The following is a 21,159-nucleotide window of genomic DNA, read 5'->3' as shown; positions in this document are numbered from 1 at the left end:
ATCATTTTTTAATAATAAAAACTTGTTCTCGTTTAAGATGATTTATTTATTTGATCATGTTAGTTCCCAAAATTCCGATTAGATTAAAGTACATTAGAAACTCTATTATATTAATTATTTGATTGATTGGAGTGATAATGATAGTGGTAGGGAGGTTATCAGAAGACTTTAGAGTAATTGAACATATAGTTGACTTTTGAGTTCTTAAATATTTCATCTTCATAGATCATTGCATCTAATTTGAAATGGCTTCTTCCTCCTCTAGTAACATGGCTCTTCCTAGGGCTAATGGTAGCAGCTATGATGTATTTCTGAGCTTTAGAGGCGAAGATACACGTCATTCTTTTACTGACCATCTCTACAATGCGTTGAAGCATGCATGAATTTTAACTTTTAGAGACAGTGAAGATGCCGAAAGAGGCGAAGACCTGAACCTTGAAATTGAGAGCGCAATTAAAGCATCTGACGCTTCAATAATTGTTTTGTCTGAAAACTATGCGACTTCAACATGGTGCCTTGACGAGCTCTCGTTGATCCTTGATCAACGAAGGGATTGCAATCATTTTGTTTTACCTCTTTTTTATCATGTGGATCCTTCAGATGTTGGTAAACACAGGGGAACTTTTACGATTGCTGCCAATAACTCCAGACGGTGGACAAATGAGAATGTCAGCAGGTGGAAGGCAACACTGATCGAGGTTGTTGGTGTGATCGGCATGCGTCTTGTTGGGTATATATCTATCCATTTACTTTCATATAGTATAATCTTCTTAATGGGTCAAATTAGTCAAAAACGTCAAAATGTGTTCCGTATATTTTCAAATTAGAAAACTTCATGTTAAGGAGAGGTGTACTTGCGTGGTGTGTCTCTCTTCAAATTTTAAACAAAGTGTTGGCCAAATTGGGTTATTTGGTCCGGCTAAAGTTTGAGCAAAACGTTAACCGTTAAAACTGGATCGGCCTAAACCGGACCAAACCATCCAGAAAGACAACTTTCTTGGTTTGATCTGGTTTGATATATGTTGAAACCATGAATGTCAGTTTGGTTTGAGATTTAGTCAAAACTTGACCAAACTGGACCATGAACAGCCCTAAATAAAATCATATATAAACTTAATTGGATGGCTTGTAAAAAAACAATACGTTGATGACCTTAGTATATGTATGCGACCTCAAGATGTTTTACCCATTTCTTTTCTATGTTGCATACTTTGGATCAATCAGTCACTAAAATAGGAGGGGTGGATTGGGTAACACGCTTTTGGATTGGGTCATTTGGGCCAAGTGCCTTTTTATTAATATCACATAGCAGGTTGGTTGATTTTCTTTAGTCAGGGTTCCAGTTTCTTATGAGAGGTGTACGTCAATTTTTTTTGTTGTATACATGAAGTCATAAAGAATATGTTACTAGTACATTGTGCATTATCAATAGAAACATTATACGATGATCCCTATGATTTGTACCGGTAGACAATAGTTGTATCTGATTTAAATTGATAAAGTGATTGTATGAATGAATATGATTGATTTCAATATTGATTCTGATAATCTGAATTGTATTCAAGTGTGTACAAGGCAAATGTTCTTATACACAAGTATCTTAGCAGCTAATTCTATGTTTGGGATGGTTCCAATACACTTTTGGAACCCCCATTACAAAAATGGAAATATGGTTGAGAATGCTGCTGTTAGACCCGTTAATCTTGGCATCTAGTAGGCCCTTGTTGCTTTTATTCGAAAAGGGAAATGATGAATTTACACTCTGATCCCAAGAGGTCAAATAACCTAAAATGGTTATTTGACTTGGTAACCTTTTTCTGCTACATTCTAACACTCCCCCTCAAGTTGAATAGTGGGGTTTCCGATATTCAACTTGCCAAGAACTTCACTGAAAAGTCTTCCGTTGACAGATTTCGTGAGGATGTCGGCAAGCTGATCTTCTGATCTGATTGATGGTAAAGAAATTATTTTTGCATCCAACTTTTCTCTGATAAAGTGTCTATCCACTTCAACATGTTTTGTTCGATCATGTTGAACTGGATTTTCTGAGATAGCGATTGCTGCTTCATTATCGAAGAGGATCTGAATAGCTTCTTTTGGAGGGAATCCTATTTCTGTCAAGAGTTTTCGAATCCATAAAGCTTCCACCACTCCCTTTGCGATTCCTCTAAATTCTGATTCAGCACTTGATAAGGAACGACCTTTTGTTTCTTACTCTTCCACGCAACTAAGTTTCCTCCAACTATTGTGAAGAACCCTGAAGTTGATCGTCTATCTCCTTTCACTCCAGCCCAGCTTGCATCCGTATAAACTTGTGCTTCAAGGTGCCCATTCTTTTTAAATACAACTCCATCACTTGCTATTTTCTTTAAGTATCTGATGATCCTCATTACAGCATCCATATGGTGAACCTGTGGTTGATGCATAAACTGGCTCACAACTCCAACTGCATGTGCTATATCTGGTCGAGTGTGAGCAAGATAGATGAGTTTTCCCACCATCCTTTGGTATTGCCCTTTGTCAGCAAGATCAGCTTCGTCTTCCATATATAACTTTTGGTTTGGAATCATTGGAATATCAGCTGGTTTGCAATCAATCATACATGTTTCTGCAAGAAAATCAAGAACATACTTCTTTTTTTGACAGATAAATATTCCCTGTTGGGATCGTAATACCTCAATCGCCAAAAATACTTAAGTCTGCCCAAATCTTTTATTTCAGATTCTTTAAATAAGTTCATTTTTAAGTTAAAAATTTCCTCTTTATCATTTCCTGTTATTATCATATCATCAACATAAATGATTAAACATGTAATTAACTTTCCTTTTCGTTTAAAGAAGACAGTATGATCCGAGTTACTTTGTTTGAAATCGTATTTTTTCATAAATAACGTAAATCTCCCAAACCAAACCCGTGGGGATTGTTTTAACCCATATAAAGCCTTTTTAAGTCGACAAACTTCCCTGTTTTTTGAAGTTGTCAGTGAATCCCGGTGGTGCTTCCATATAGACTTCTTCCTTTAATTCACCATGTAGAAAAGCATTCTTCACATCAAATTGGTGAAGTGGCCAATCTTCATTTGCAGCGATAGAGAAGAGAACTCTAATGGTATCAATCTTTGCAACTGGTGAGAATGTTTCGGAGTAATCAATCCCGTATGTCCGAGTGTACCCTTTTGCAACCAGTCGAGCTTTGTATCTTTCAATAGTTCCATCTGGTTTATATTTAATCGTAAATACCCATCGACATCCCACTGGTTTCTTTCCTTGAGGCATGGCACATTTTTCCTACGTGTTATTATCATTCAAAGCTTTCATTTCAACCTCTATTGCGTTTTTCCAGTTTTTTGATTTTAGAGCTTGTTCAACGAAGGTTGGAATATTTTCGGAGTAGATTGCGGAGTTAAATTTATAAGCTTCTTTTGACAGATTTCCCCGTGCTATATTAGCCATAGGATATCTGGATCTTTGCGCTTCTTTTTCTGGTGAGTATCGTTTAGGTGGAACACTTCTATTGACTCTTTGAGGTAGGACATATTTTTGGGTGGTTTCATCGGAACTTGTGTCATTTTGTGCCTCATGGGTTTGATGTTCATTGTTCGAGGAGGTTTCAGTAGTCTCATGGTTTGGTGGGATAGTTTCTGTGGGTTCATGGTCTTGTGTTGGCTCGGGATTTGGTGGGATAGTTTCTGTGGGTTCATGGTCTTGTGTTGGCTCGGGCTCTTGTGTTTGAGGTGGTTCAGGGTTTTGTGTTTGAGGTATTTGATGTGGAACCCATGTCATCCAACTGAGAGTGTCATTACTTTCATTCTCCCCCTCACTCGTGAGTTGGGTATTTTTGTAAAAATATTCAGTTTCAACAAAATCACAGTTCATTGTAGTAAAAACGTGACGTCTTTTGGGACTGTAACACCGTATCCTTTTTGGTTTATTCCATAGCCAACCATGAAACATTTTTCCACACATGGATCTAGTTTGGTACGCTCATGTTTTGGAATATGGACGAAGACCGAACACCCAAATATTCGAGGTTCAATGCTAAATGAAGTTGGAAGGGTATGGAATTGGGAAAGCGTATCTTTAGGGGTTTTTGTGCTCAAAACCTTAGTAGGTAACCGGTTGATAAGATAGGTATCGGAAGCAAGGGCTTCGGGCCAAAAACTTTTCGGAGCCTTGGATTCAATTAATAAAGCTCTTGTCATTTCTAAAAGTAGTCGATTTTTACGTTCGGCTACGCCATTTTGCTCAGGGGTGTGAGCACACGAGGTTTGATGAATAATCCCATTATTTTCGCAAAAAGATTTCATTGATGAGTTTACAAACTCACCCCCATTATCGGATCTTATCATTTGTATGTTTTTATTAAATTGGGTTTGAACCATTTTATAAAAGTGAGAAAATTTCTAAAAAACTTCTGATTTGTGGGTTAGAAAATAAATCCAAGTCATTCGGATATGATCGTCAATAAATAAGACAAAATATCAAAAAATTTTCCCCCAACAACCGGTGCAGGACCCCACACATCAGAGTGGATTAAAGCAAAAGGAATTTCTTTCCTAGTGTTACTAGGTTTAAACGTATTTCGGTGACTTTTAGCCAAAATACAAGTTTTACAGTTTAACGTAACATTGGATGGAAAAAGACTTGGAAATAAAGAGTGTAAGTATCCGGCATATGGGTGACCTAACCTCCTATGCCATAACCAAGCTTCCCTCGTAGGTGTTCCGTGAGCAAGCATCACGGTACCTTGTTGGGTTACTTCGTTCACATAGTACAACCCACCCCGTTCGGTACCACGCCCAATAATCACCCCAGTCCTAATATTTCGAAGGATACAAAAGGTAGGGTGTAATAAGACAGAACAATTTAGTTCCTTGGTAACGTGACTAACGGATAACAGTTTATGAGACAAGGTTGGAATATATAAACAATTAGATACGTTCATAGTCGGAGTAATTTCAATTTTTCCACCCCCTTCAACTTGTATAACACCACCATTGGCCGTTTGAATTTTACTAACCCGAGGTTTTGATTGAGCATAAAAATTGGATTTTTCAAAACTCATGGTGCGGGTAGCACCACAATCAAAAATCCATTCGTTACTCTTAACGTTATTTGAAACGATATTGGCTTTTCCGATAAAGTTTGAATTTTTATTTTCAAAATTCTCGACCTTAAAAACGTTAGAATTTTGGGCCTGATCTCGTTGGGCCTGATCAGCAGTTTGGATTTTATAAGAATTATTAAATTTCAAAAGATTGGCCCTTTTAACAAAACATTTTAAATATTGGGCCTGACTTTTCCCTTCTTGTTTTGACCCAATAACTTGAAATGGCCCAATACCTTCCCTGTTTATATTACACGTGGTTTAGTTTATTCCCAAATCTTTTTGGTCAGTGTACGCGTGATCCTCCTTCCCAACATAAACTGTTCCTGATTTATTATCCCAACCACATGTCACGAGTTTCTTATCCCCAGGTTTATTTTTTTCACCTAATTTATCATGAGAGGATAAACATTTATCGTTTATGTTATCAATCGATTGAAGAGAGGGTTTTAATCCCTCTTCTTCTTCGATCCTTTGAAGGCACTGAAACCGATTATGGTTTCTTCTCTGTTTCGATTGATGGTGATTAGGGTTTTCCCTTTTCACTTCAATCGTTTGTTTCAATTTAGGGTTTGAGGAAATTTTTATTTTCCTTTTCACCCATTTGGTCGAATTTTCCACAGAACAGAGTTTGGAAGGTATAGATTTACCTTTATCGGTGGCGTTGCAGGTAGCCGGAAGGTTGCCGCCGGTCACCGTCGTCATCACTCTGCCACTCTTTTGTTTATTCCACCATGTGGGATAACCGATAAGCTTAAAACACTGGATTACAGTGTGTTCTAACATACCACAATATATGCTTTTAAGTGGCTCGTCACTTAGTTCTGTTTTGATTTTTGAATGCTCTGTTTCCCTCTTTGTAACAGTGTTTTATTTGACCTTGTTCCAAGTTTTCGTTGGCATAGAGCATCAAGATAAGAAATCGAGCTACCGTCTTCTTTAGACATGGCAGCTTGATTCAAGAAGCTGAATTTTTGCTTCTGTATTTCTGAAATTTCTGGGCTACCGTCAATATATGACATGGTAGTTTGGTTTATGGTAGATGATTGAAGCTTAATTATGAGTGTAATGATCTAAGATCTACACCATAAGCTTTGATACCATGATTTAAATTGATAAAGTGATTGTATGAATGAATATGATCGATTTCAATATTGATTCTGATAATCTGAATTGTATTCAAGTGTGTACAAGGCAAATGTTCTTATACACAAGTATCCTAACAGCCAATTCTATGTTTGGGATGGTTCCAATACACTTTTGGAACCCCCATTACAAAAATGGAAATATGGTTGAGAATGCTGCTGTTAGACCCGTTAATTTTGGCATCTAGCGGCCCTTGTTGCTTTTATCCGAAAAGGGAAATGATGAATTTACACTCTTGATGGTTATTTGACTTGTTAACCTTTTTCTGCTACATTCTAACAGTATCTACAATTTTCTTTTGATATGAACAGCCCTTGTGATTTGCACATGATTCGTGGGTAGTCATGTGACTAACGCGAGTTATCTATTTCTTTTGAATGACTACAAAAGTAAGTTTTTCTCAAACTTCAAAAATTAAATAAAAAAATTTCCAACAAATATGGAGTATTTAAGTTAGCTTTGTACAAACAATTTTTTTGAAGCTATAAAAAAATTAAATAAAGTTTAGAACTTTATTAATAATAAACTAATCAAATATAATAAAAAAAATAATTAGCTAAATTTGAAGTATAAGAAAAATCTACATAGATAAAATAATTATTGTTTGTTTGTGTAACATGTGCAAATCACAAGAACTGTCTGTATCAAATAAACTAAACTGTTAACGGACGCGACTAACCAACGGATCTTCGGTCCAGTGGTACCGCGGTTACACTTGTGTACTCGCAGGGCTAGAGGTCTCGGGTTCGAACCTCGTCACCCGCTCCAGGAATTGAAATATATTCCTTGAAGGTGGCCCAAAGGGAAGGTTTTACCGACCCGCTCCGGGACTAAGGTCCGGCCCGCCTGCCCCTCGGGATGGTTTAAGGGTTGGATCCTCAGAGTGTGGTTCGGGTTTCCTGCCCGAAAGCGCGTGTGTGTGTGCAAATGATGAGTGTCGTTGAAATAAATGATACGCTGATGCAAGCTTGCCTTCACAAAAAAAAAAAAAAAAAAGGGGACGCGGCTAATATTTTGGTACAAATCACAAAAGACTATCCGTGTAATTTTTTCTTTTCAATATAATAACATCATATAAATTTTTCAACATTATTAGTTGTTAATAAATCCTTTTGTGATTTAATCGAACTTAAACATATATTGGTTAGTGGTTGATCACATGTCACCAAATTAGTAAATTTTATTAGACAACTCCAACACTTCGCTTGCTGAACTAATTATTATTATCCTCTGTGCGTTGCAGATCTGAAACTAAATTTATAAAGGAGGTCGTTGACACCATTTACAATAGACTTGATCGCAAGCAAATTTATATTCCACCACATGTAACAGGGATGGATGCTCGATATAAAGAGGTCTTCCATTCCTGGTTAGCACAATCCGAAGATGATTTTTTAGTAATTTATGGCATGCCAGGAAGTGGCAAGTCAACGTTGGCGCAGTATATTGTCTATTCATATGATCGACATTATGAAAGTAATAGTATTGTCGAAAATATTGGAACGAGATGTAAAAACGAAAACCCACATGAAATGGTTATACTACAACAACAACTTTGCAGTGATATATCAAAAGGAAATGACAGACGAATACACAACGTCTGTCATGGTACAGCTCAAATTGAAGTGCTCTTGGAGAAGACAAAAGCACTTATTGTCCTTGATGACGTTGTTGAAGAGCGTCAATTAGAAGATCTACTCGGATCTGGGAATCTGAACAAAGAAAGCAAGATTATAATAACCACAACAAATACTGCTATAAGTAATTGGTTCATATCCAATTCCAAGAGCTATCACATGCACAAAATGCCATTACTGGATAACAACGAAGCGTTAGAGCTTTTAAGTCTTCATGCCTTCCATTCAAAAACTCCTAAAGGTGGTTATGGGAAGCTTGCACAACAAGTAGTAGATTATTGTAAAGGAAATCCACTAGCTCTTGAAGTGTTAGGTTCCTCTTTGTCACAAAAAAACACCAAAGCAGCTTGGAAGAGTGAATTAAGCTCATTTGGAAAGGACCTTCATGTGAATATTCATGTTGTACTCAAAAGGAGCTACCGTTCATTATCTTTCTTAGAACAAGAGTTGTTTTTGCATATTGCATGTTTCTTTGTTGGTGAATATATGGATTACGTGGTTAACATATTGGAGCCTGATTACTCTGCCATATCAAAGATCCAAAACCTGAATAAGAGATGTTTGTTGTATGTCACTCCAGAAAAAAAACTGATGATGCATGGATTGCTTCAAGAAATGGGTAGAAGCGTAGTCGATCAAGAATCAAGTTTACCTGCCCAACGCAGCAGAGTTTGGCGTAATAAGGACTCTTACGACATTCTGAGAAAAAGAATGGTAAGATGCTTTGTACTTGTATGTTAAACCTTACTTTCTATTTTCGCCGCTTTAACTTGATCTAAAAGTTGTTTTTATTCCATTATGATTCTGTTTAGAGGAGTTCAATGATGATAAAAGGTCTAGCTCTTGACATTAAAAATCTGTTGAAAGAGGAGCGACTTACAAAAGAAGATTGCACGAGGTACGTTGAACTTCATTTTTAAGTGTTGATCGATAAACTGGAAGCAATCTATCCGCTCTCTACAGCGTTCAAGTCTGGGATTTTCTACATCTCACCTTCTCATAGTCTGCATGCGCTGTTGTTGTTGGATTCAATTTTCAGTTTTCAATTTTGTTTAAACATAAAATATTACCCCCTATCTTAGCGAAAGAGCTATCTAATTACCCAAATATCATACAGTGATTCAACTAGGTATAAAGGCCTCTAGGTGGTATAATATATATTAATTAGATATGTAGTCATATGTATTAATATATTTTATATAAAATGGTAAGAAAGAAGTTTGTAGAAACCATTTTAGGCTGACGTACATACATGACACTACCGATTTTAGAACTCATGCCCATCCTTGTGCAATTTATTCCAGCTACATTCGTTTTAGATCAACACAGATAATTCAAGAGAGTGTCAAATTAAACTGTCAATCGTGTTAAGCAATTGTTACTTCTTTGCACATCCTGATTATTCTGTTTCATGTCTCGTACTGATCAGCTTTCAAGTGATTCACTTCAGCAGATGAGTCAACTGAAATTGCTCAAGCTCAATCATGTTGAACTCACCGGATCTTACTGGGATTTATCTGGACATATAAGATGGCTCTGTTGGGTTGGTTTCAGCAATAGCATCATATACAATGACTTATTCATGGACAAATTAAAATTGGTTGCTTTAGATATGAGCTATAGCCGTTTGCAAGAATTTGAACCACCCACAGTAGGGAATTATCACTGTTGTCTTTTATAGTGTATTCTTTAAATTTCTTCATGTGGACATACTAGACTAAATATTTATTCTGTTACTATATATTGAAACAGGTTCTTCAATCACTGAAGTATTTAAATTTGAAGGACTCACGTGATCTTTTAGAAATTCGCAGCATTGATCCGATACCTAATCTTGAGACTTTAATTCTCTGGAACTGTCATAATTTGTTTCGTGTGTGTAGGAACATTCGAAAACTTGAAAAACTTTCTTTAATAAACATGACCGGGTGTAAAAGTCTGTGTAATAGGGAACATATAAATACATCGGTAGAGCTCAATGCTTCGACTTCTGATGGAGGAAGTACACACGAGCCATCCTTTCCCTTCCCACCTTTTCTACAGAGATTATTTCTCGACGACTGCAATCTTGAATGCACTGATTATTTTCCTCTAACTTTCAATGATCAAAAATCTCTGCAATACTTAAATCTGGCGAATGGTCTTTTTGAAGTACTGCCTAATTACAATTTTCTTGAAGATCTCCGGGTTCTTGACTTAAGAAATTGTCCAAGACTTAAAAGACTTGTATGTCTTCCAGATACACTTGCAGAATTGTATATATATAACTGTACGTCAATAGAGAAAATAACTTTTGAATCAGGTCGATTTACGTTGCAAGAGTTTGGCTATGAAGGCTGCTCTAATTTATGCGAAGTTGAAGGCCTATTTAAATTGTTGTTGGTGGCTAAACTTGATGAAGCTGATTTGGGACACATGAATTGGTTAAAAGAATATCAAGATCTTGAAATGTGCCTGGTTGGTGATGATGAGCTCACCAAAGGCAGAAGTTGCTATCTCCAGGTTTGTTATCCCTCTCTTACTATACACACATGCATAAACAGACAAATTTATATATATTGTAAGTTTAGTACTCCATTTGTAATTTATACATATAAATATATTTCAAGTTATGAACATTAGACTAGCTAGATGTGTGTTCTTGTAGTCTGTAAACAAATGAATGAACTTCTTTGATTGTGTGGCGCAGATGTTATATGAATACGACATAATGAGCACCTCTCTGCCAGACATAACACATTCAAAACTGTTGTTCGAGTTTATGTCACATACAACGTCTGTGTCTTTTGTCGTGCCTAAGTGCCCAAGTGATCGTCGTCTCCAAGGATTAAATGTAATTTTAAGATATAAAATATCCGGTGAAGAATGGGCTTGGTTTGCTAAAATCAGTATGAGCAATGGAGATGACTTGATTTACAACCCCAGAGTATTTGGCAGACCTGATTCGGGTGAAGTTTGTATATGGTTAAGCTATTGGCCATTTGGAAACTTATTGCACGATGAAAGTAAAGTCACAGTGTCTATCGTTGTCATGAGTGGGTTGGAAGTAGTTGAATGTGGTGCAAGCCTGGTTTACACCGATGATGATGTAGCAAATGAAAAGAATGAAAATAAACTGGGATGGGTAGAAACTGTGGAAAGAGACTTGTCTGAATTTAAACTAAGCAACGGATCGTACTATCTTTGTCGGCGTGATTTTTACAAGTTAATGGAGGTTGGAAGATTGACTCCTGGGTGGTTAGGTAAAGTAGTTGGTGATACCATTGATGATACAGGTATCCACCTCTTTTCATATTCTAACTTTTGGGTGTTTATATTTAAATCTAAGCTGCCAAAAAAAAAAAAAATTCTGATACCACAAAATGTTACAGAGGTACGAGGATGGGGAATGGCTGGTCGACCTCGACAATCATATCAATCATTTACACAACTGAAAACCGTCGGATGCGTGATCCATGACCATGAAATGGTAAATTTATTGTGTAATATTTCTTTAATGTTGATTGAGGATGGGGAATGGCTGGTCGACCTCGATAATCATATACATTCATATATTGTGTGTCCCCGGAACTTAAATAATTTCATCCAACAGGCCATGGACATCCCTGAAGCATCTGACATCAATGAATTTTTAACAAGCTTGGTTGAAGGGACACCGGAGCCAGCTGCAACATCTTCATCTAGCAAATTGAAAACACAGGTAATTAATGCACAATTTTTTTTAACAGCAAACACACACTCTTTTTGTCCACGACGGGAGGACTCGAACTCATAACCTCAAGGTTGATGAGTTTCCTTGATACCGCTAGGCCACGCTAGCCCAGAAGCCCTTTGGTGAGGTAACAAACCATTTTAACTGGTATATAAAATGAAATGAGTTAAAATTGTCCTTGGTCACAAACATATTCTTAAGGTCTAGACAAAAATATAAAGGGACCAAGTTTACATTTAAAAAAGAAAAGGAGTACTGTAGTTTAATACTAACAGAGCTTGAATATTGATGGTGAAAAGTTTACTTGCAGATATGTGCATATGATATGTGCATAGCATATTATATATAATACAAGTGCATGATAGTATGTTACATTTTTTTTTTAACGGTTATTTCGGCATCGCCCACAAGGAAACTGTCTTGGTACTTAATATCAATTTGATTTTAACTAGTGTGTATTTCAAATCTTGCTATGTTGTTTGTCGAAAAAGATTGCAGAAATCTCGAATTCATCTTTTGCCCTTAAAACTGTTGGATCCACATCAAGCATACGTGGGGAGGCAATCAGATCAGGGACTACACCTGGGTTTAGTAATACCGAAATAGAGGTATATAAAATTTTAAGTTTAGTAATACCGTATTAAATAAGTCTAATTTGCATAATTCTAAAAAGTTCAGTATTTTGTATGGAGAAACTTTAATTATGTCCCCAACACTGAAAACATTTTTATCTAACAGGCCTTGGACATATCTTTGGAGTCTACAAAAAGTTTGGTTGAAGAGAAAGGGAACCCTGCTGCCACATCTTTATTTAGCAAATTGAAAACAAAGGTAATAATATTATATTCATTTAAGATTCATGAATTTTTATAACTTTTTAATACACGATAATAATAAATTTAGTACCATACAACAACAACAACAACAATAATACCCAATCCCACGAATGTAGGGTATGGAGGAGGTGGAGTGTAGACAATCATTCATCGTACTCTAGACTAGGGATGAGCAGATTTTCCGATTTCCCGAAACTGAACCGGTACCGTACCGGTATCGGTACCGAAAATCGGTACCGATCGGGATTCGGTATCGGTTCCGGTCCTTTATTTTAAGCTAATTCGATATCGGTATTTTTCGGTTCGGTACCATTCGGTATTGGTCTAATTCCGTATCGGTATTTTTCAGTACGGTACCGAAAAAAATCGAAAAAACGTATTTAAACCGTACTAAATACATGTAAAAATCGAAAAAAATGTAAATTCGGGACAAACGGTATAATACCGAAAATTACCGGTACCGGTATTGGAAAAACGGTACGGTACCGGTATTCGAAATTGGGTAAATTCGGTACCGGTACTTTTCGGTTCCGGTACGGTTCGGTACCTATTCTGTACCGTGCTCATCCCTACTCTAGACTAGAAGGAAATCCCTATAAAACAATGATGATGATGATGATGATGATGATGATATAAATATATAAATTAAAAGTAACGACGACGACGACGATGACGACGACGATATTGAACTTACGGGCATAGCCCAACGGTTCTCCCAATGTACTTTATGTCATGGGGTAGGGAGACGACGACGACAACGACGATATTGAACTTGCGTGCATAGCCCAACTGTTCTCCCCATGTACTTTATGTCATGGGGTAGGGAGAGGTCATGGGTTCGATCCTTAGGGATGACATGATTTTCTTTAAATCAATTGAACACCAATAATGGTGGTATATATTGACCCTATAGGGAGGTTTTATCGGATTCGTTCAAGGACCTCTACCCGGACCATTGCCCGAATGGATGTGTTCCCCGGGTACCGTCGATCGGGTTCGGGTTTCCACCCGAACGTGTGTTACGTGCAAATGATGAGAGTCGTTGAAATAAATGATCTACTGATGCCAAAAAATCGCCATTCAAAAAATAAAATAAAATAATGACAAGATATTATTATCATTATACACACACACACACACACACACACACATATACTAAATGGAGTGCAAATTTTTGTCGTCCCGTCAAGCAAAAATGACAACAAAAAATTTCAAATAACCACCCCCCCCCCCCCAAACCCACGCACACGCACACACACACACTATGTTCAATTTACTAAGTTTTCTAGGGGTAAAAAACATAAAATCATTATTTTATTAAAAAACGTAAATAAACTCCACTCAAATTTTCAACGGGCCACATCTCCCTGCTCGCCGAGAGTTAAATTTTCCCGACTTCACTGTTCAACTCGAAATAATCTTACGAGCACAACGCAACTAGCTATGCGCGAAATGGACTGTTTTTAAAAAACATTAATTCTTCGGAAAGATTTAAATCAATGAGTAATGAAGTTGCTGGTAAGTTTACTGCTAATGTGGTGGAATATAAACGGTTCTCCGGTAACGAAGACGAAAGATAACTTATATAACAAGGTTATAATAAGGCTAATACAAATGAAAGTCGAAGTTGATTTGCTGGAGCTGTGACAAAATTGGCTAATTTGAAGAGGGATTGCAAAGTTATTTTTGGTAATAACAACGCCAAAGGAGCTAGCACAGATATGTGTTAAACGTTTACTCAGGTTCCGAGTGTTTTCAGGTGCATAACTATATGCATAGCTCTTTCCTTCTGTAGATGAAGTGCGGTTGGTTCATCCTCTCGATTGATGTGTTTTCAAGAATCATGAAAGGTTTGAACGCAGATTGTACTCGTCAAGAAACAATTGAGGTTTAAGATGAAATCAAGTGGCGAACTTGAAGTAATGCTTAGTCATCCGAATCGTGTGGTGGTGACACTGGTGGCTGATCTGGTAATCCGAAGCGTCCGAAGGCGGCCAACATCTGTCTGTGTCTGCCTGGCGGAATCACGACTAAACGTCCGTCGGGAGTGCGTCGGCAAGGCGTGCGCATGTGGTTACGAAACGGCCCTTCCCCGAACTCCGCGGGGATCTCAATACCACCAATGCGGGGCTGTGACCTCGAGGGTCCGGGAGCAGACACTGGGGCAGGTGCACTAGTACCAGCTCCGGAAGTAGAAGCGCCGGGATCACTAGTGGGTGTCGGGGCCGGTGTATCGGCAGTAGCTGCAGCAGGTGTAGCAGTAGGTAGGGCGACAGGGTCTGAGTCTGTACTGCCCGAAATGCCAGCAGGTGGAACATCCGACATCTGAACAAGGAAAAATAAATTTTCCATGTCAGTATGTCATAAAGCAAGCAAATAATAGGCCAACAGTTTAAATCATGTATAACGGTAACTAGCATGGCAATAACAGTAATTCGTATGAAAGTAGCATGCAATCGAAAGCAAGTAGCATCATGCAGTAGTGAAATCATGTAGTAGCATACGGCATATAGCGGAAAAAGTAAGCAGTAGCATGCGGTAAATTCAGCAGAAACAAGTAAACTAGCAAGTTGTAGATTAGTCCTATTAGTGAATCCTACTCGGGTCGGTCTTAGACTCACTAATGCAACCTAATTCCCTACAACCAATGCTCTTATAGCAAATGTGATGCCCCGTACAAAACCATCGTGTACGAATCATCAACAACAGGATCATTACAAGGTTAAGTACTATATGCTGTAATTAAAGAAGTTGCATTCACGATAAAAAGGTGATGTCATAACCGACATCAAATGTCTTACATTTCAAAAGCATGCTTCACTAAGTAGAAGCAAATAATAAGTGTACGTGACCCCAAAGGTCGTTACATAACATAGTTTCAAAAGAAAATAAGTTTGAATGCAAGATAAGTAGTCATGCGATAACAACTCTAAGCAGCGGGTTCTACAGCACGACTAGTACACAACGGAAGCTAACCTCAAGCACCTGAGAAAAACATGCTTAAAAACGTCAACACAAAGGTTGGTGAGCTATAGTTTAAGTATAACAGTATGTAAGGTAGGCCACGAGATTTCAGTGCTACAAAGAGCGTTTCAAAACAGTATGATAAAGTATATGTTAACCGTGGGCACTTGGTAACTAACTTAACGTTTATACCCCCTGAAAGTACACTTGGCAAGTGCGTATGTCTACGAAGTATTAAACAATCGTTAAATGCTAGCGCTACTAGCCCGAGTGGGGATGTCAAACCTTATGGATCCATATCTAAGATTCGCGTTCACGGTTCAAAAACCAATGATTAAACGTTACCGAGCTAAAGGGAATGTTTATGCCGTTGTATAACCCACACGTATATAAGTTTAAGTACTCGTGCCTAGTATGTAAAACATAAAATCCGCATGTATTCTCAGTTCTCAAAATAAGTTAAAGTAAAAAGGGAATGCTATAACTCACAATGATATGTAGCGGTAAAGTAGTAGTCGGGAAAGGTGTGCAAGTAAACGGTCCGAAGTCCTCAACCTAAGTCAAATAGTACTAAGTCAGTAAATCGTCTTAATAGGTTTAAAAGTATGTAATTAAGGTCTTAAGGGTCATCATCATTCATCATTAAACAAAAGGCGTAAGGTAGGTTTCGTTTATGAAAGTAGTTTAAAACAAAGTCTGACTTCAGTCAGTCACCACGGCCTCTACCCTTACTGAATTAAGGTGAGACCAGTGGCCATGGCTCCGTATATGAGTCCCTTAAGTGTGGTAAAATTTACAGAAGCAAACTCGTCTTGGTTTGACCGTGGCGACGGTCTAAGTGCGAGTAGGTCAGAAATTTCTGCACAACGTTAAAGGACATAGTAACGATCGGAGGGCCATAAATCCTAAACCGTAACTCGGATTAAGACGAGTCCTATATGAAAAGTTATCTACTCGAAAAGATCTATCTAAAAATCATGGTTAGAACAGCCCATGTCTACTGGTCTGTTACAGAAACATCAGATCAGTAGCTTTTGGACAGAAACAGTAAGTTTAAAAGGGTTCCGGTGGTCTTGGTGCTTGATGTTCATCATGGTTCTCATCCTTGATGCATATAGCTTCAAGTGTACAACTCATTGATGTATCTACATCATCTTAACCAAGTCTTGACCATCATAACCCTAGTGCAAGTCTAAGACATGAAGCACAACTCACTTAAGAGTTGCATGAAGTTTGATGAACCAAAGTTACATCAAAGTCTTAGATCTAACACATACATGAACTTTAAAAGAAGTATTGAACTATAAACTTGAAAGTTAACTAACTAATCAAGATCATAAGTAGTAGAACATAGTTCTTAGTTTGATCTTGAAGATCCAAGACTCAAAAGTCTAGATCCAAAGTTATATTTAAAGAAAACTTATTTGTGTGTTCTTGAACTTTCAAGTTAACTTTTAGTTCAAAATTAATGAGATCAAAGCTAACTAGTAACATTTGACCAATAATAAAATAAATCATGAAATTAAAGTGCAAGTAAATGAAGTAAATAGCTAAGTAAACAAGTAATTAAGTTCATGGTTTGCATACTTTAAAGATTCAAGCCTAAGCTTGATCTTTAAGGAAAGTAAACTTTAAAGTTTATTTCATGAATCACAAGTATGCTTTCAACACATGGAACTTGCAACTTTTGAAACAATTGAAGTATAATCATAAACTAGTGAGTTTATGTTCTTGTGTTCTTGAACTTACAAGATAATAGAAGAACCAAAACTAGAAAGTTAGGTTCTTGAAAGCTAGTAAGTAACTACAACAACAAGATGAAACAAGTAACAACAACAAACAAGAAATCAAACAAGCAAGTAACAAAAGATGATGATGATGATTAAGTGTGTATATAATTCGGTTTTAGCAAGAAAAAAGAGAAAGAAAAGAAGTCTTGTAACTTACAAAGTTTAGAGAGAAAAGAGAGAAATTTAAAAGTGAGTTTGAAGTGTGTGTTTTGAGAATGAGGAGTAAATGAAAGATGCTAGTGAACAAGTAGTAAAAAAAATGAAAAACTCTCCCCATTCACTCCTCATTGCCGACGGTTTGGAGGGGTTCCAAGGGGGAGGGATAAGTCCACTAGGTTTATACATGTAAAGCTTATAAAAGGTGGTTACCAGATGGTTGTTTATGGGGATTACATGTTAACTAGATTCCATGCAAGTTAACTAACTAGTTACAAATTAAAGTGATACTTACACTTTGAAAGAGTGGGCTAACTAAGCCCACTTAAAGGTAGGGTGGGCTTACAAGTCTTAATTCATGAGTCCATTAACTAATCAAAGCCCAAGTTCAATTAATTAACAATTAAACCCAATTAAAGCCCAAGTAGCTAACTAATAGCCTTAGTTAATTAAAATGATTAATAAAATTAATCATGAATGTAAATAATATCTAGAAATATTATTCGTGAAGTTTCGTGTGTCACAAAGACGTTTCGGGCACTTAAAAGTCAAGTACGGGCAATCATGGCAACATGTAAATGTAATCACATACATTCGTTTAATCACACGTATCAATAATAACAATTATTAATAAATAAACGTTAGAAATTTCAGGGTCGTTACATTACCCACCTGTTAAAGAAAATTTCGTCCCGAAATTTAAGCTGAGGTAGATGGAGGAGTCGGAAAAAGGTGAGGATACTTCCGCATCATTTGATCCTCTCGCTCCCAAGTAAACTCAGGTCCTCATTTGGCATTCCAACGTACTCGAACGATCGAAATCTTGTTGTGTTTCAAAGTTTTGATCTCACGATCCATAATTTCAACAGGTTCTTCCACAAAGTGGAGTTTGTCGTCAATAGTAAGTTCTTCCAATGGTATGATAAGTTCAGGTGCAGCAAGACACTTCTTCAAGTTTGACACATGGAAGGTAGGATGAACTGAGCTCAATTGCGCTGGTAGATCCAAACGGTATGCAACGGGTCCAACACGTTCCAAGATTTCAAAAGGACCAATGTATCGTGGGTTTAACTTTCCACGTTTTCCAAAACGAATCACACCTTTCCAAGGTGCAACCTTTAACATTACACGATCACCAACGTTGAATTCAAAGTCTTTACGTTTAAGATCGGCATAACTCTTTTGACGATCGCGGGCAGTCTTAAGTCTAGCTTGAATCTGAGCAATCTTCTCCGTGGTTTCGTGGACTACCTCGGGTCCGGTGATTTGCTTTTCGCCTACTTCGGCCCAACAAATAGGAGATCGGCACTTACGGCCATACAATGCTTCAAAAGGTGCAGCATTAATGCTAGAGTGATAACTGTTGTTGTACGAGAATTTGGGTAGTGGCAAATGCCTTTCCCAGGCCTTTCCAAAATCAATGACACATGCACGCAACATGTCTTCCAACGTCTGAATCGTTCGTTCACTTTGCCCATCAGTCCGAGGATGATAAGCAGTACTCATGTCGAGACGAGTTCCCATGGCTTCTTGCAAAGAACGCCAAAATCTAGAAGCAAAACGGGGATCGCGATCGGAGATGATCGATAAAGGTACACCGTGCCGTGATACAACCTCCTTAATGTAAAGTTGAGCAAGTCTTTCCATTGTATCAGTCTCCTTCATCGCTAGGAAGTGTGCAGATTTGGTAAGGCGGTCAACAATAACCCAAATAGTATCGTATCCGCCCACCATCTTCGGCAGCTTAGTAATGAAATCCATTGTGATCCTTTCCCACTTCCATTATGGGATTTTCGGCTGTTGAAGTAACCCAGAAGGTCTCTGATGTTTGGCCTTAACTTTCGAACAAGTCAAACACTTCCCAACATAAGTTGCAACGTCCTTCTTAAGATTCGGCCACCAATACTGTTCTTTAAGATCGTGGTACATTTTGCCCGCTCCAGGATGAATCGAATATCTCGATTTGTGTGCTTCATCAAGTATAAGGTTCCGTAGATCTCCATAAAGAGGTACCCAAATTCTTCCGGCGTAACATCGGAGTCCAGACTCCCTAACCTCGAATCGAGAGACAAGTATGTTCAAATGTTCGTGAGATATATTCTCCTCCTTGAGAGCCTCAACTTGGGCTACTCTGATCTGGCTGTTGAGGTTCGAATGGATGGTGATGTTCAGAGCCCTAACACGAAGAGGTGCCGTCCTCTCCTTTCGGCTTAAAGCGTCAGCTACAACATTGGCCTTGCCAGGGTGATAACGGAGTTCACAATCGTAGTCGTTGAGCGTCTCGATCCATCGACGCTATCTCATATTCAGTTGCTTCTGATCGAAGATGTGTTGAAGACTCTTGTGGTCGGTGAAGATAGTGCTCTTAGTTCCATACAAATAGTGTCTCCACAATTTAAGCGCAAAGACAACGGCTACAAGTTCAAGATCATGAGTAGTGTAGTTCCGCTCGTGAATCTTCAATTGTCGGGAGGCATAGGCAATAACTTTTGATCGTTGCATCAGTACACAACCAAAACCACTCTTCGATGCATCACAATAAACAACAAAGTCGTCACTGCCTTCAGGAAGTGATAGGATAGGTGCGGAGGTTAACTTCTTCTTCAAAGTTTGGAATGCTGATTCGTGTGCGGGTTCCCAAATGAACTTCTTGCCCTTGTGAGTCAGCGCGGTCAAAGGACGCGCAATCAGAGAGAAACCTTCGATAAACCTTCGATAATAACCGGCGAGACCTAGGAATTGGCGAATATGCGTCGGAGTAGTGGGGGTCTCCCACTTGCTGATGGCTTCAATCTTGGCGGGATCAACTTTGATACCCTGGTCGCTCACAACATGACCCAGAAACTGTACTTCCTTCAACCAAAATTCGCACTTGGAGAATTTGGCGTAAAGTTGCTCTTGTCTTAAGAGTTCAAGCACTAATCGGAGGTGTTGCTCATGTTCTTCTTCGCTCTTAGAGTAGATGAGGATATCATCTATGAAGACGATAACAAACTTGTCCAAGTAAGGCTTGCAGACACGATTCATGAGGTCCATGAACACGGCAGGTGCATTTGTCAAACCGAATGGCATCACGAGAAACTCATAATGACCATAACGGGTCCTGAATGCAGTTTTCATCACGTCACTTTCCTTCACCCTCAGCTGGTGATATCCGGATCGCAAATCGATCTTTGAATAAACGCTCGATCCTTGTAGTTGATCAAAAAGATCGTCAATTCGTGGAAGAGGATACCGATTCTTGATTGTCAATTTGTTGAGTTCACTGTAGTCGATACACATACGGAAGGATCCATCCTTCTTCTTCACAAACAACACAGGTGCGCCCCAAGGCGAGAAGCTTGGTTGAATAAATCCTCGGTCTAACAGCTCTTGTAGTTGACTCTGTAATTCTTGCATCTCGGAAGGTGCAAGTCTATAAGGTGCGCGAGCTACAGGTGCTGCTCCTGGCACTAAATCAATCTGAAACTCTACGGCTCTCTGCGGCGGCAATCCAGGCAATTCCTCTGGGAAGACATCGGAAAATTCGTTCACAATTCGAACGTCGTTCACGCTCTTCACCTCAGTTTCTACCGCTTTCACATGTGCTAGGACAGCAAAACGTCCCTTCTTCATAATCTTTTGCGCTTTCACGCAACTAATGAGGTTAAACTTCGAGGTACATCTCTCTCCATAGATAACCAGTAGTTCGCCATCTCCTTGTGGTATGCGAAGCGCTTTATCTCCACAGATAATATCGGCCTTTATTTTGCTCAACCAATCCATACCAACGATCACGTCAAAGCTTCCCAGTTTGATAGGTATCAAATCGA

General features: G+C 38.3%; 1 pseudogene; it reads left to right on the top strand.

The window, feature by feature from the left end:
* Positions 1 to 245: 245 nt before the first annotated feature.
* LOC139901909 (uncharacterized) overlaps positions 246 to 21,159 on the top strand; it is a 71,575-nt pseudogene continuing 50,661 nt past the window's right edge.

Source organism: Rutidosis leptorrhynchoides, chromosome 3, assembly GCF_046630445.1.
Source record: "Rutidosis leptorrhynchoides isolate AG116_Rl617_1_P2 chromosome 3, CSIRO_AGI_Rlap_v1, whole genome shotgun sequence".
NCBI lineage: Eukaryota > Viridiplantae > Streptophyta > Magnoliopsida > Asterales > Asteraceae > Rutidosis > Rutidosis leptorrhynchoides.
This window is presented reverse-complemented; position numbering and strand designations above follow the sequence as displayed.